Here is a 16,675-nt window from a genome sequence, read left to right as displayed (position 1 = left end):
TAGTTACATTTTGCATGCGGTGCATTAGCCATCTTAACATGAACTAGGATCATACATCTGATTGCTAACTAGTTTCTGTTTTGGCTTGGAGTACTAGGTGAGCTTTTTATGCTTTAGCATACCGCATGCATGTAAGTGTTGCCATAATAGCATGATTACCATGAGGCTAGCTGCTTATGTGACACTACAAGAAATTGCACTTTTGGCAACTACTTTTGGCGACGACGTCAATTTTTCATAGCCAAAAGTATATTTTTGGCGACACAGTGATGAATTTCGTTGGTAAAGGTAGACTTTTACCGACGCAATTTACTATCGTCGTTAAAAAAGCATAACATTCTTTAAGCGCCTAAATTATTTGTTGGCGCCAAAATTTCAAAAGTTTTAGCTACAAGGCTTATTTTTTACCAACGGAATGAGCGTTGCTATTAGTGTGCTTACTTTTGGCGACGACAAGTTGGTGTGGGCAAAGAGTTAAACATTTAGCGACGATAACACTATTCGTCGGTAAAAGTTTTACTAGGGAAACATGTGATTTATTGATTTGTGTTTTTATTACAACTTTTAAAAGAGTTTTAAATATTCTAGTTATTGAATTGTAAAATCAAAGTGATCATTGAATTAGATCACAAAATAAACCCATCAAGGCCAAACATACTCTTTAAGTTGAGATGGCTGATTTGACTTAATTTAAACTTTTTTAAAGAATGTGATTAGATTATCAATTTCAATATATTTGGTTTTATTTTCAGATCTTTTCATTGTGGTTTTATGTTTGGTTTTATTTTCATAAATTTAGTTTAATTTTTTTTTCCTAAAAAATTATTAAAAAAAAAATTGGGTGAAAAAATAAAAAATATCCTTATTATTTTTATATAATTTTATCTTTTAGGTCATACACTACAATAAAATTGATTTTTTACCAAACCACATGGACGACCTACAAGACACTGATAGTGGGTTCTCATCGTAAGTAACATAGAAGAAACAGGGGGAGAAGAAAGAAAGTGAATTGGTTGGAAGGGGAAAGGGTTCTTCAAACCCTTGTTCTTCAAAGTTATACTATCAATTGAATCGGTGGAGATTGAGAGGCAAACACGGTAGTCCCGAAGCCCTTTGGACGTTCTTCAAAGCCATACGCTGTGTCGACCTACAGAAAACAGAGAGAGGATCTTGCTGTGAGAGGCAAATGGTACTCTCATCTTTTCGGCGGCAAGACTAATTCGACGGTAAGGCACTCATCTCATCTCTTCTCTCTTCTCTTCCTTGTTCCTAAAACCCTTGTTTCGGCTCTCTCTCGCTCTCACTATCGCATTCGATGTAGTTGGCGGTGTGATTGGAGTGGCTGTGGGTAATTTCACTGTACCTAAAACCCTAATCCTACAACGAAAGAGAAAAGAATTTGAAGAACAATCAGAAAATCTGAAGGTATTCCTCTCTCAATTGATTATTTTTGAAACCCTCCCTCTCCTAAAACCCTATTTTCTCTCTAATTATTCCCCTCTTTTCTCTGTGTAGGGTTCTCTCAGAATTCTGATTCCAATATTTCTTGGCTCTTACAGATTTGGTATTTTTACATTTGAAATGAGGCTTGCTAAAATTTTATTTTATTTTATTTTGTTTTTTCATATATTTCAGTTGACAAGTAATGAAATAATCGATGAATATTCTCAGGCATTGGGCTTTTTACATTGATTAGTGTAGTATTTTGGAGCCATACTTTTGCTTCTAGGGTGTAAAAAATGTCATATTGTTTTAGCATTAGATTTATAGATCTAATTATGTTTTTTGAATTTTGATGATGTTTGTAAAAATGCATTAAATTGTTAGCAATTTAAACAAAAGTATTTTGGAACTATATTTTCATTGTGAAAACTCGTGATTGATTTAATTCATTGGCGCCGCGGTTTGTTTTCGATGAAAATAGTAACAGAAACAAAAAACCAAAATTTGAAATTTTTTTCAGTCTTCGTCCTGTCAAGATAATGCAATTATTTTGGTTGAATTAAGGCGAAAGCTATATTCTTGTATTACATTTTCGTTTCATTACAAATGTATTGTCGCTAATTTTTTTCTTGTTGCTGCGAACTTGAATGAATTTGAATTCAATTCTAAATGGCAACACTGAATTTTGTTCTGTTTTGTGATCTGTGTTAATTGAGAAATATTAAACATATCTGAAAAATATTACACAGCACTCGGATTGTGGATTTTTGAGCTTTCCCATTAGGTTGATGTTATGCTGGTTGATTATGTGTGTTCTCTCTTACTTACTGTCATGGAATTCAATGTGCCATCTGTACTTTGGGAATGGTAGTTGCTCTTGGTCGTCTTTAGCATGCAAATGGAGTTAAACTCTTTGTTCTTGATGCTCATTATCCCATATAATTTTTGGATTTCATTGGAACCTATCATATCGTATAAAACGTAGTTACAATTCCCGTAAAAGTATAATACCTGGTTCCAAAATGGTATCTTTATGCCAGGTAGAATTGCAGTGGGAGTAATTGTGAGAGGGGTTGAAGGTTTCATATCTCGTTGACTGTTGTGGTTATCCTAGTGTTTGTAAATGATTATGAGTTGCCGAAGGTAGGGTGAGGTGGTTTACTTTGAAGAAGTGATATTGTAATACTGAAGTTCATTTGTGGTGTTGGGTTAGGGTAGTGCCTAAATGGTGGTGGTAATGATGGCTATTGTTGTGGCAATACATTGTGGTTCTTGAGATGAAGGCATCAACAATGACCACTTTTCACTGTCTAATTTACTGCAAAAATATTAGAAATTCTATATATATATTACTAAAACATTTATACGATATTGACATAAATTTTTAATATTGTTTTTGAATCACTAACATTACTCAATTTATTAGAATCATTTTTGCCTCTTTCCATAGAAAATTTATATGAGCATTTTTATGTTGTAATTCACGATCTTTTCTTAAATTTCTAAATTCTAGGGTATATTTGGTTTCTATTTTAGTCAACCAACACTTCACCCCTCAAGAAATCCAATTTCTTTTTCATCAAAAATTGAGTGTATATATATATATATATATATTTATTTATTTATCAGTATGTGTACTTTTCTGCATAATATGAAGTGTATTGAGTGAGAGTTGTTTGAATCAGTGAGAGAAAAGTTGAAAGGTAAATTGGGATTTTTAGGATAGCGAGTGTGATTTTTTTTTTTTTAGTAGTTTGTAAAGCTTTATATATCTATGTATATATAAAGATATAATCAATTGTAATACAATGTGAGAATATTGATTTAGCAAAGAGGATCTGTATATATATATTTATTTATAAATCAAAACAAACAAATAACAAACGATTTTACTATTAAAAAAAAAAAAAAAAAAAATTGGAAGGCGAAGCAACAAATTAGTTTTTATTTTGAGGCTTGTTTTCATTATGTTGCATTATTCTTGTTGAATGTTTGCTTTTGTGTTGTTTTTTTTAATTTTGTCTATGAATATGTGTCCTGTTATTCACGTCAAAAGAATTCAGGCCTTATTTATCCCACAAAAATGAACATTAGTGTTTTTATCATAATATTCAGATGTACTAAATTTCAAAAATGAATATTAGAGTCTTTTTGTGTTCCTATGAATTTTGATGGGTCTATGAGAAACTTCAACAACTCAAAGGACCATAAGCATTCTAAGAGCTCCTCCGAGAAAATCGTCAAGAGCACTTCCTCTGGTGAGAAACAAACAATACCCATTTTGATTCTTGGCCCCTAGTATGCAATACTCATTGAGTTTTCATCTGGGTAATTGATAAATTTTGATATAGGGACTTAGAAGGATATGATTTATTTTTATCAGTTATTACCAGTATAGGTAGATTTATCTTTTATTTTTATTTTTTATGGTGGAGTGGCTTTAATTTGTTGTTTTACTGAGTCTATTCATTAAGCAACAAATTGGGATTTGATTTATGGTAAGAATAGAGGTATTGGCCAATTTCTGTAAATGTAAGGTCCAATATGGATGTCAGTAATGGCTTTGGTAATAGGATGGACAAGGACGTGTCTCAGATTTGTGCAGAGGTTTTACATAAAAGCAGTTCATCTCCCCAAGAGCTTGGAGATTCATTTAGAAATAATGTGAGTGAAGATTCACCAATAACTTCTCACCTGTTAAGAGATGATTCTCTTCAAGAGATCATATCTCTAGGTCTTGGATTTCTTGTTTCAGATAGGGAACGAGGCCAGGGGGGTGGAAGTGTACTTCAAGCTGATGTGGTGAGTATATCTTCCAGCATTTTGTCTGATAGTTCCACTGAAATAAGTAATCGTGAAGCAAGACAGAATAGTAGAGACTATTCTGGGATGCTTTTTCAAGACGCAGTTCTAGAAGGCTTATTTTTTTTATATATTTTTTTTGAAAATTAGTTCTAGATGGCTTATTGATTCCCAAACATTTGTTTTCTCAACTGATGATGATAATAATTATTGCGTTATGAAATTTTATGGCAGTCACAGCTTTTGGTTTAAAGGAACCAAGGGCATTGAGCTTGTAATTTATTATTCTTTGTATTACTATTTATTGTGGGTTTTATGGTTAGAGAGAAATGCAAGATTTTTTCAAGACAATTCAAAAGATATTGGGTAGTTTATGTGATAAAATCTGTTATTTGGCTTCTTTTTGGGTGTGTCAGTTTCAGCACCATTTAAAGGAGTTCCTTTGTTTTCTATTAGTAGTAATTGGAGGGCTGTGTGCCACATTTATCTTCATTGGTTTTTTTTTCCATTGTTGTCTTTGGAGAATCTCCTTTATCCTTCGTTTTTGCTTTGGGCATTCTATCTGTTTTCTTTGTAATTAGTATGTCCTTTTTGTTGCTGAATGATAAAAAAAGAAATGTTTATTAATCTGTAGTATGTGTTTTTTTCTTGTTCTTGACGTTTTAATAGTTGACTTATCTTTATGTCATGATTAATTAATTGAATAGGTTGGAAGCTGCCATGCTGGATCTGGTTGCAGATGATAGTGGTGGCATGCAGAAACAAAAATCTAGATTCCACTGGGATAAGGTATATCTTGTGGATGTTTATTTTTTTGTTTTTCTTTCAAACTATCTCCTTTTAAACTGTGTGAATCTGTTTGCTGGCAGAGGAGTAAGAAGTACATCAAGTTAAACAATGGGGACCATGTGACAGCTAGTGGAAAGGTATTTTTTCAAAGATCTTTGCAGTTTTACAAATATATAAAGCTTTTTTATTGGTATAATTGGTATATAAAAGAAATAGGTGTAGGGGAGATGCTTTGCTTCTTGAAATTAGGTGTAAAGTGGTTTTCTTGTTGAACATATTTATTTGCAGTCTACTGAGTGTTAAAGATGTTCTATTTTTTGCTAAGAGTGTTGAATTGTTAAAGATTTGTGGAGTTTGCAGCTTCAAACTTCTTCCTATGACGGGATAATGTGGAGTTTTCTATTGGGGTTCACTATAGGCAGGTTCTATTGGACATTACCGAGTCCTTAGTGACTGTGAAATTGAATTTGAACCCTAAGAAAGAGTAGCTGTTCAAAAATTAGTCTTGATGTATTTACTTCATTGCTTGTGGATAACTCTTCATCTTCTTTTTCGTTCTTTATAATTTGGAATTCTATTGAAAATATTGGAATCATGCTTAACAATGGAAAGAATTGTTATTTGTGTTATTATAAAGTTAGTATTTTGGATTCTACCCCAGACACATGCACATATTTTTCTAATATATCTTTATGATAAGAAACTGGTCTTATGAGATGACTCTCAAGTATATGAAATTACTTTTATTTGTTTGACGTGTGATACATTGCTTTATGTTGCTTTAGTTGTGAATAGCATGTTGGATGCACCTTAATAAGTGATTTGATTTTATAGGGGGAAAAAGTGGTTTCGTTCTATCCATGGCTAGAACTAATTTGCTTACTTGTCTTGGCGTGAAGGTTATTTGGGATTATTTACTCTTTTTGTCTTTCAATGGTGAGCAGATAAAGACAGAGGGTGGTGCAAAAGTAACAGCTAACAAAACTGGCATATACAAGAGGTGAAAAGAGCGGTCACACAATAAAATATCCCCTAAAGGATCCAGTTATGAGGCCAATGCTGAAGAATCCAAAAGTTTTTCAGGTGAGTGCTTTAAAATCAGAAACTATTTGTATTCATTCGGGCTCTTGTTCTTTTGAATTTTGCTGTTCTGTAATTCTGGAGTTAACACAACTGAGAGAAGTCGTAGGTTTTTGTATGTAAATTGTTGACAGACTGTTTATAGATTCTTCTGGGAGTGAGCAACTATAGGAAACATTTGGCCTTTTTTTTTTTAACTAAATGAAATATGTGTTTTGACTTGAAACTTTTGACTTATTTTGTGAAGATACACCTATTTTTGCAGAAATCTTGCATTTACTCTCGATTGAATTGTTGCATTTGGTGCAATATATTGATCACTTGTTTCGAACAATGTAAATAAGAGCTAAGGGAATTTTATGGTTGACACATTGTGCAGAAAAGCTGTTAATCTGATCTGAGAAGTTTTTGTTGGATCAATTGTTAAGATCCTTTTGCTTTATAGGAAAGACTACTTTACACATTAAGAAAAATATGCATATTTTATTTTTTCATTATGATTTATTATGATTGGCATGCAAAAGTTTGATTTTTAATTTTTAACTTGTGAGAGAGAATTAGATTTGGTTGTTGTTTTCAAAGATCAGAACCCAACATGCATAAAAAATCTTACTATCTGGTTGTCCTCATATGGAGGTTTTTGAATTGAGTTGAGTGTACTGTAGGAGTCACATGCTCGTAGGCTTGGAAGCATTATTTTCAGAGTGAGTTTGAAGGAATGATGGGTTTTTTTTTTTGTTTTTTTGGTAAGAAGAGTGGTTAAATGATTAATTGTTAGTAATTGCTTTTTTGTGCCTAACACAGGGTTCGACATCAAGGTTATTACTTGTACCACCATTGCTCACTGTTTATTCAAGTTCCCAAACTGGTTTTACTTGCTTTCATGTAGCATGCATTTGAGACCTCCTTGATTTTGTAGGTGATTATTTATTTGTTTATATAGAAGTTAGAGATTTTATAGAAGTTTGATTAAATCGACTATTTGTTTAGTGTTGGTAACTAAATTCTCATTTGTTCCTCTCTTTTGTGTCTATATACACACACATGTATGAATATTAACATTTTTGAGTTCTATGTTGATGTGTAATAATAATGCAATCTTTGAAGTGTTGATGATTATGATGGGTTCTCACTGGAGGACTTTGTTAAAATATGTTTACTGTATGTGTTCCATTTTCAAAGATCAAAGATAATGGGTACAAAGTTCTACTTGGCGGCTATAAATGTAGTGTAGTTGCACTCCAATTCAACTCCTACATACTTATCACTCAATATCAAAGCAGTTAAGTCTTTCCTATGGGCTAGGCCTAGGCTGAGATTTGGGTGAAAACAATTAATAGACTTTCAATAGCTAGATTTTGGGCCTGGAGTTCTTCTCAAGGCCTCTTGTTTCTGCACACACACAAAACTATCTCAGTTTGCTTCAATACTGAATTTTGGTTGTTGTAGGATAGTGTTGGGCAGCGGACCTTGGTTATTCACTTTGTAAAATGCAGTGGTTTCCAATTGGGTCACCCTAAAATCCATTTTTATTTTTCACATGTTAGTAGTCTGAAAGTCTCTTCTCACTGCTCTGTGGATACCTTTGCTATAGTTAATGTCTGCTGGATTTGTGTGAGTCATTTTGTTTGTTGAGTTAGTGTTTACCATCCTCATATTGTCTACGCAAAATATGTTTAAAGTTAACATTAACATTGTGGTTCAGTGCAAGTTTGCTTTCCTTCTCAGACTTGCCAAATTCCCCCAACCCAAAATGGGAAAATCACCAATCTAATTTTATGTGCATTGCTGTTTCTTGCTTCAGATCCTTGAAGCATCCACGGCATAAATGACAATCAACTTTCCACGGCATGTCATATAATAAAAGGAATTCCTTTTATTTAGGGTTTGTGAAGTTAGAACTAGCGAGAAATCATTTTTAGTACCTTAATATCATACCCGTTATTATAGGTAAAAGAATCTGCAAGATTGCGTCAAGTAATGCAGACGATTCTCACTGTAGGAAATGCATTGAACCAAGGCACTGCTTGAGGTATTATTCTGTGAGATTGAAGTATGTTATGATCTGTAATATTTATATTTTGTTTGGTGGAAAGCTTTTGGCATTGATGTCCTCCTTTGTATTTCAGGATCTGCCATAAGATTCAAATTGGACAGCCTACTTAAGTTGTCTGTTGTTCGTGCAAGGAACAATAAAATGACATTGATGCATTAGCGACCTCAGGAGCTTGATTTATGCCCAGGAGTAGGCATACAATGTTTTCTGTAAAAGAGAACAATTTAGAAATATGCTTGAAAGGAAAAATGCTGACACTTCTTTTTGTAAAGAAATTGTTGGATCTTCGTAGATGTACATAATTCTAGTTTCATAACAAAACTAGTGTATGTTTGTTGGCAGTGATGCTGAGATATAAAATAAAGGGGATTTGCCAATACTGAAATTTTAATCTTAGTGGAAAATTTAGCAGTAAATTTGGTTTGATTTTCTTTTGTTAAAATCTGCAAGTTCTTGCTTAGTTAAGTATACCGACACATTTATCTTGTAGGAAAGCAGTGCAGATTCATTGTCTCAGTATTTTGGGGATCCAACTAGGTGCCCTCTTGAACAAGGTTTGGTTTTATTTTCCACATTTACGTACTTAATTTTCTGTTGCTGTCAAGTAAGGAAGTTCACTACATTTCTTTTCTATTTGATCTGCCACATTGATTATGTTAGAGATGTATTTGTATGTAGGTTAGATTAGATGATGGAAGTGAAAATGCTTACATTTCAAGGTAGCCCTTAACATGATCTTGCTCACATTATAGTAACATAATGTAAATAACGAAAGGATTTTTAAAGTGACCATAGTGTATAGCAGAACAGCCAATAGTAGACATAAAAGAGAGTTAGAAGAGAGGAAGTATTACCAGCCTCAATAAATCTCCATGTTTTTTGTCCTCTGCTTCAATGCTCTGTCCAGTAAGTATACCTCCAACCGTGTGACTGGTAATGCAGAAACAGCAGATTATATCTAAAGCTGTACTCTATGATTGTTAATCTACAAGGACAATACAGTAAGATTAATTTCCAAATGTGTGATGCATATTCATGGGATTTGAAGAGACAGTGTTCAGTGAATAAAGTAAGGTTACAGTATATTCTTAGTTTGGTACTCTTTACACTTGTTGGATTGGCATAAAAACACAAATTTGGCACCTCGATTAACGAACTTTAGCTTTAAAGCATCATCATCATTATCATGACCTTGGCTTTCAGGTGGAAGTTACAGTAGCATCCAGTTTAGTTGGCGAACACGAACTAGAATTTGCATTGGGATTGCACGGGGACTTGCCATTCTTCATGAGGAAGTGCGACCACATATCGTTCATCGAGATATCAAAGCTGGCAATATTCTCCTCGACAAAGACTTGACACCCAAAATTTCAGATTTTGGTCTACCAAAACTTATCGCAGCCAACATGACTCATGTCAGTACCCGTGTGGCAGGAACGATGTAAGTTCTAACAATAATGCATCCATTTTTTTAATCCATCTAATCATAAGAGTTCATCTTCATTACGTTTTTAGAGAAATTACCAAAAACATACATTGCATTTGTACTCGAGATAGTGACTTGCACAAGATGGGTTATTGGTTTGATATTAAATAATTCCCAGTCATGCACATGATGTCTACAAAGAAATGGCAACTTAATCAGTCGTCTTTAAATCATGCTACTTTTTTGTTGTAGAATTGTCTAGATAGTAGATAGTTATTTTTTGTTGATTTTGTTGATGGAGGAGATTCATTGGTGGAATCTTTTGGGTAGAATTATGGATGGCAATTAAATCTGAACCCAATGGAAACCCACCCTGCCCTGCTATTATTAGAGAGGATTTCCCCAAATTCCCCCCCCCCCCCAATAATTAATTATTTTTCTTCTCTCATTTTTCAAAGCACTGGTGGCTGATGGTTGTTGCTTGCTAGTCTGCTGCCGGTGTGCTGTTGCAGAATTTTGCTGGGCTGCTGCTGCTGCAATGTTGCTGTGAAGCGGGCTGCTACTAGATGCTGGTCTAATGCAAATTTGGGTTGTTAGTTTCATGTTTTCATTTTGTTATCTGCTGTTTTTACTCTGGGTTCACAATTTGGATGTATTTGAGTATTTTAGTGAGTTTACCCTTTCAGGTTTTATACACTGCTTCCAAAAGCATATTTTTCAACAGTGTTTTTTTGCCTACACATCAACTTTAGGTGATTTAATATCAATGTTATTAATTTGTAATAATAGTGCCTGAGGGATGCCTCTTGTAAATATGTAAATCTTATAAAAAAATATAAATGATTTTCAATTTTTTTTGCCTCTACAAATATGTCGTTATCAAAAAGTAAAGCTTTCTCGACAAACAATTTGTCGGTAAATGTGTAGCCAAAAGTTTATTTTTGCCCACTCATTGTGTTGCTAAAAGTGTATTTTTTGCCAATGCCAATTTGTCATTGCCAAAAGTAAAGTTTTATCGACAACCAAATCGTTGGCAAATGGAAACATTTACCGACGTAAATGTGTCGCTAAAAGTTACTTTTGCCCACTCATGTTGTGTTGGTATAAGTGTATTTTTTGCCAATGCCAATTTGTCATTGCCAAAAATAAAGCTTTAGCGACAAACAAATCGTCGGCAAATGGCAACATTTACCGACGTAAATGTGTCGCCAAAAGTTTACTTTTGCCGACGCATATGTTGTTGCTAAAAGTATATTTTTTGCCCATGCAAATTTGTGTCGCGAAAAGTGCCACACAGTCATCATATTTGAATGACTTTTACCAACGCAAGGTAAATTGCCGACGATGGATGAAGGCTTTTATCGACGACTATGTTCGTCGCTAAAGGCATTACTTTTACCAACGCAATGATAATTTCGTTGGCAAAAACTTTTGCCAACTCACTTTTGCCTACGGGTTGCCAACGTAGCTTTGTGTGTCGGCAAAACTCTTTGCCAACGAATTTTCCCTTTTAGCAACATATTTTGTTGCGTTGCGAAAAATGCAATTTCTTGTAGTGTGATATAACTGCTTGAATGCCTGTGGATGGAGGTCAAAATACCTAAATTGGAATAATGCATTCAAAAACTGTGAGTTTGAAGCCCACTCGAGGGTGGCAAAACCTATATTTTAGCCTACTTGCGAGTAGCAAACCATTTTCAAAACAAACATGAAATGTTTTTTTTTCCAATTTTGGCGATTTGGTCTATACTTGTTTGCTGTGTGCATCATGTAGTAAATCTAGGCTAATAACCGGAATAAGAACGCATAATGTTTTCAAAACTAGATATCATGGTTAGTAGAGGCCGATCTTTGATCGGGCGAGCGGGGGTGCTCATAGCTGACCTTTCCCAATCGTACCCAAGTTCCCGAGCCGAGGCAACTTTGGTGATGACGGACACGTGGCCTTTGGCACCGAGTCAGGGTTTCCTAAATTCCCTCAAAATAAAATATTTAGGTGGCGACTCTGTATCTGACAAAGCAGTCCATGTTTGGCACTTCTTTACAAAAAATCTGTTTTCAAAAACGATTTGCCAGATTTGGACTCTTTGGTTCAGACTAAGAACCGTAAACTAAAACGAGTCCAAACTGTGGTAGCATAAGTCCCTCGGGGTGCGTCCACAGTGCCCAGGGCTATACAGGGCACACCAGTGAGAACATAATGGTGGTAGGAGTAATTCCCGTGTGAGATCTATTGTCTTAGTTTACATAAACGGCAGAGCAGTTCAAGATGCCATGTTCACTAATCAGCCAGTAAACTCGATTAGTTTTCACTGGGAGAGGTTCAAAGCCAAAAGCTACCTTCTCTGATGTCGAGGTTAGTCCGTTGAACTCTCTCCAAGTCTTTATTGTTGAACAATGTCCGTTTGTTGAGTTATTCGGTCAATTTTTATTCATGTCGGGAATTGTTGGAAAAAATGGTTTTTGGTGACTTTAATTAAATATTAAAGTGGGTCCCAACCATCTATTGTGTTGGGTCCAAGTGGGCCTAGATACTTTGCAATGAAATCTTTACACCACAAATAGAATGGCCAAAAACCATTGAGAATTGAATGAGAAATTGCCCCATGAAATTAGCTTCATGAAAGAGTTAATAGGGTTTGTAACTTCTGCCTTTATTGCAGAGTTTAATAGTGCATTAATGGGGTTTGTAACTCTTTCCTTTATTGCAGAGGTTAATGGTGCATTAGTGACCAGCCATAAAGGCTGGAGGCTTCTCCTCTCTCCCTTATACATGTATAAATTGACACCCTCCTATCAAGTCTCAAACATAGAAATTTCTGCTTCCTTTTTACAAGTCAATTTGCTAGAAAGTTCCTACAGTGAGAGAGTGCTGCCATGGTTTTGTTCGCTAAGCTAGACAAAAAGTGCTTCTGTCGTAGCTGGTTTTTGACCGTCGTATCCTGGGAAGACAGACGCCGGAATTCCTCAAGCACTTGACCCGTGAGACGGCAAAATCTGTTTTAAGGAAACTGCTACCGTGCAGGCTTCGGTTTGCTTTCTTTACAATTTTATTGTATTGTGTATTTTTGTTGTAATTTAGTTGTAATTCTCAGTACGTGTTCTTGGTATTTTTTTTTTAATTTATTCGTGAATCTATTTATTTAATTTCACAATTTGAACAACACCAGGACCCAGCAGCAGCCCCAGCACACCTCACTTGGTACATCTCATGATATGTTGCTCGTTGATATAGGTGAATAATGTGTATGAAATAAGAATAATGCAAAAGGAAATATCACTAACACACACACACACAAAAACTCTCTCTTTTACTCAATTTTTATTAATAATCAAAACACCACTCTAGTTATAAATTCTTGTTAATCAAGAATAACTAAGAAGGAAACATTAATTTTACTAATACTTATAAACTAAGTAATCATAAGAAACTAATAAAACAAGAAATACAAACTAATAAGACACTAGATATGAAATAAATTATTTATGAAAATCTCGCGTGCATCATGAGTTTTACTCCAACCCCTTTGAGAAGAGATGGTGTTCGAATCCAATCATGTCATCTTCATAGCTTGTGAGGGGCCTTGTGGACTTGCTTAGTTTGGTCAATAGAGCGAGGCGGAGATGGTGGAGGAGTGTAGCCAAATCTGCGGGGGGCCTTGCAGGCCCTCTCCGAGGGACGAAAAGATGGTGGTAAAGGAGAGAGATCATATCTGCGAGGGGACTTGCGGGGCCTCTTCGCCTGGAGGACTGAGGGAGGCAGAGATGGTGGCGTTGTTTGGTTACCAGAGCGAGGCAGAGATGGGGGTGGTGGTGGTAGAGCAGGATGTGGTGGTGTTGTCAGGTTACTAGAAACAGAACGAATAAGAGGGGAAGGGGAGGGGGAGGGGGCTGAACAAGAACATCATTGGTCTTGTGGGCGTTATCACAGCCACCACCAGAACGACCACAGTTGTTTTTGCTATGAGAGAGAGAGAGAGAGAGAGAGAGAGAGAGAGAGAGAGAGAGATCATGGTGTGGATGGCTTAGCATTAGGAGCAGTGATTGGTACTACTAATTTTGGAGCACTATAATTGTAGCCTATAATGATGATCCTCCAAAATTAGTAGCTCCAAAATTAGTAGTACCAATCACTGCTCCTAATGCTAAACCATCCACACCATGATCTCTCTCTCTCTCTCTCTCTCTCTCTCTCTCATAGCAAAAACAACTGTGGTCGTTCTGGTGGTGGCTGTGATAACGCCCACAAGATCAATGATGTTCTTGTTCAGCCCCCTCCCCCTCCCCTCTCATTCGTTCTGTTTCTAGTAACCAGACAACACCACCACATCCTGCTCTACCACCACCACCCTCATCTCTGCCTCGCTCTGGTAACCAAACAACACCACCATCTCCGCCTCCCTCCGTCCTCCAGGCGAAGAGGCCGTGCAAGACCCCTCGCAGATATGATCTCTCTCCTTTACCACCATCTTTGCGTCCCTCGGAGAGGGCCCGCAAGGCCCCCCGCAGATTTGGCTACACTCCTCCACCATCTCCGCCTCACTCTATTGACCAAACTAAGCAAGTCCACAAGGCCCCTCACAAACTATGAAGATGACATGATTGGATTCGAACACCATCTCTTCTCAAAGGAGTTGGAGTAAAACTTGTGATGCATGCGAGATTTTCATAAATAATTTATTTCATATTTAGTTTCTTATTTGTTTGTATTTCTTGTTTTATTAGTTTCTTATGATTACTTAGTTTATAAGTATTAGTAAAATTAATGTTTCCTTTTTAGTTATTATTGATTAACAAGAATTTATAACTAGAGTGGTGTTTTGATTATTAATAAAAATTGAGTAAAAGAGAGAGTTCCATTTTTTTTTTTTTGGAAAATGTTCTAAACCACTAATTCAAGAGATCTAATAAATTTAATATTGATGTGGTCCCACATGATGGGATGTTTTGGCCTTGTATTGTTTTTTTTAAAAGAAAAATAATTATTTTCCAGCTTTAATAAGCCGTTAATTCTCCAAAATTAGTTGTACCAATCACTGATCTTTAAATATATAGTCAATGAATTATGAGGCAACACATAGATGGGGAATTTATTGGAATTTTTTTTTTATTTCTATCTCAATTAATTCATAAGATATTATTATATTCTAATAAATTTTATTATTTTGAATATTTAATTCATAAAATTTTAATTATCATATTTAAAATATTTTAATAATAATTTTATCTTTATAAAAAAAATTTTGGAACTCTTAGGTAGCGTTTGGTAATGTTTACGTTTTTTGTTTATCTTTACAAAAATTTTATAAACTGATTTTTGTTTATTTTCAGAAAAACATGAACTACAAACGCGTTTGATTTGACCAAAATGTCTGAAATTTTTTAAAAACATAAACTAAAAAATGTGTTTGTTCAGGCCTAAAATATTTATATTTATTTATTTTTATTATTTATGACAATGGGATCATACACATTATAATTGGAAAAAAAATAATTAAAAAAAATTAATTGAAAAAAATTTATTAGTCAAATTTTTAAATATCTGTTTAAAAAACCAACGTAGACTCATTTTTTAAGTTTACGTTTTTTTCTTTAATTTATAAACTGAGACAACCATTTATAAACCAAAAAAATTATCAAACAAGTTTTTATGACAGTTTTTAAAATTTTTGTAAATAGAAATTGAAAACTGAAAATGAAATTGTTACCAAACATGCCTTTAGTAATTTAGTGATGTGAATATTCACATTAAATAAATTTGGCAGTGTAAATGTTTACATTGACATTATAAATGTTTACATCATGGAATATTCATACTATTACTGTGAATATTAATACGCAGTTCACTCTATTATTATGAAGGATATTTTAATAATTATGTTACCCATAAAACTTATTAAAATATATAAAAAAAAAATAATTTAAACTGAGTAGAATATAAGTATGTGAACAGGAATTTATGAATAATGCTCCAATAGATACGTTCAAAGACTAATATTTATAAGGAAATTAATGTTTGAAATATTCAAAATGGTTTTTCAATTTATATGAGTGGTTAATGTCTAACTCACTGAATTTGTCATACTTCGTAAGATAGATGTTTTATATTTTCAAAATCTTTTCAATTTTATAGGCAAATATAACTAAAAAATCTATATTTGATATTTTAATAATATAAAAAATTAAAAATTTTATTTGAGATTTTAGAATTCTCAAAACAAATTTTATTAAAAATTGTCTTTTGTTCGAGGTTAAGCTTAATTTAGATTTATTGAAAGTGGACAACAATTTTTTATTTTTAATAGCGTTCAAATAAATCATGAATAATAACTTAGTAGTTTTAAATTGATAGTATGGTTCGATAATATCATAGAAATTTTTAATTTGTATTTTTTTTTTTATCTGTAAAAGTCAATTGTTAGAAGTTAAATTAGCACTTATGAAAGTTAGCATTATGACCCTTGTAGAATGCGATGTGATTGCCTCCTAATTCAACTTTCCCTTTGGAAGTGTTGAACTAGTAATCTCTTCTTTGGAACAAATCCTTAGGAGAGTCATGTGGTCAACAAAAAAAATTTAATTTGTATTGTGGCATATAAATAAAAGAGAAAAGAGCTATACAATTGATTTATAAAAAAAAGAAAAATATAGTTAAACTTGAGAACAATGCTTAAGTATTTTATTTTATTTTATTTATTTATTTTTTGAATTGTGTAAATTTTGAATGTTTAAAAGACCATAAAGATAGGGTTTTTTTTTTAAAAAAATAAAATAAAATAAAAAATACTCCATGTTTGATTAATTCATCAATTTCAAATCTTAGAAATAAATTTAGCAACTTATACACCATGCGCACCCATTTGCGCGCCTTGCATGCACCATTCTCACTAGTACTAATTAGTGCTTGACCATTAGTATTTGAATGTGTAAAAGTATTTTGAAAATTGAAAATGGTTAAAATAAAAAAATTGAAATAAATTATAAAGTATTTTAAAATTAGTAAAAAAATGTATTATATTGTTCACTTTTAATTTTATTTTATTTTTTGGTCCCAGGATCACTAGTGAGACTCTATA

At 33.7% G+C, this 16,675-nt stretch overlaps 1 long non-coding RNA gene across 1 annotated transcript; it reads left to right on the top strand.

Moving 5' to 3' along the window:
- The first annotated feature begins 952 nt into the window (after nt 1-952).
- LOC114319686 (uncharacterized) lies at nt 953-10,468 on the top strand. The gene is made up of 9 exons (XR_014347449.1): nt 953-1,229; nt 1,325-1,428; nt 4,956-5,037; nt 5,118-5,174; nt 5,982-6,120; nt 8,068-8,149; nt 8,247-8,727; nt 9,377-9,614; nt 10,058-10,468. It is a non-coding gene; the product is annotated as an uncharacterized LOC114319686 (long non-coding RNA).
- Nucleotides 10,469-16,675: the final 6,207 nt, after the last annotated feature.

This window comes from Camellia sinensis, chromosome 12 (assembly GCF_055761805.1).
Source record: "Camellia sinensis isolate YWXY chromosome 12, ASM5576180v1, whole genome shotgun sequence".
Taxonomy (NCBI): domain Eukaryota; kingdom Viridiplantae; phylum Streptophyta; class Magnoliopsida; order Ericales; family Theaceae; genus Camellia; species Camellia sinensis.
This window is presented reverse-complemented; position numbering and strand designations above follow the sequence as displayed.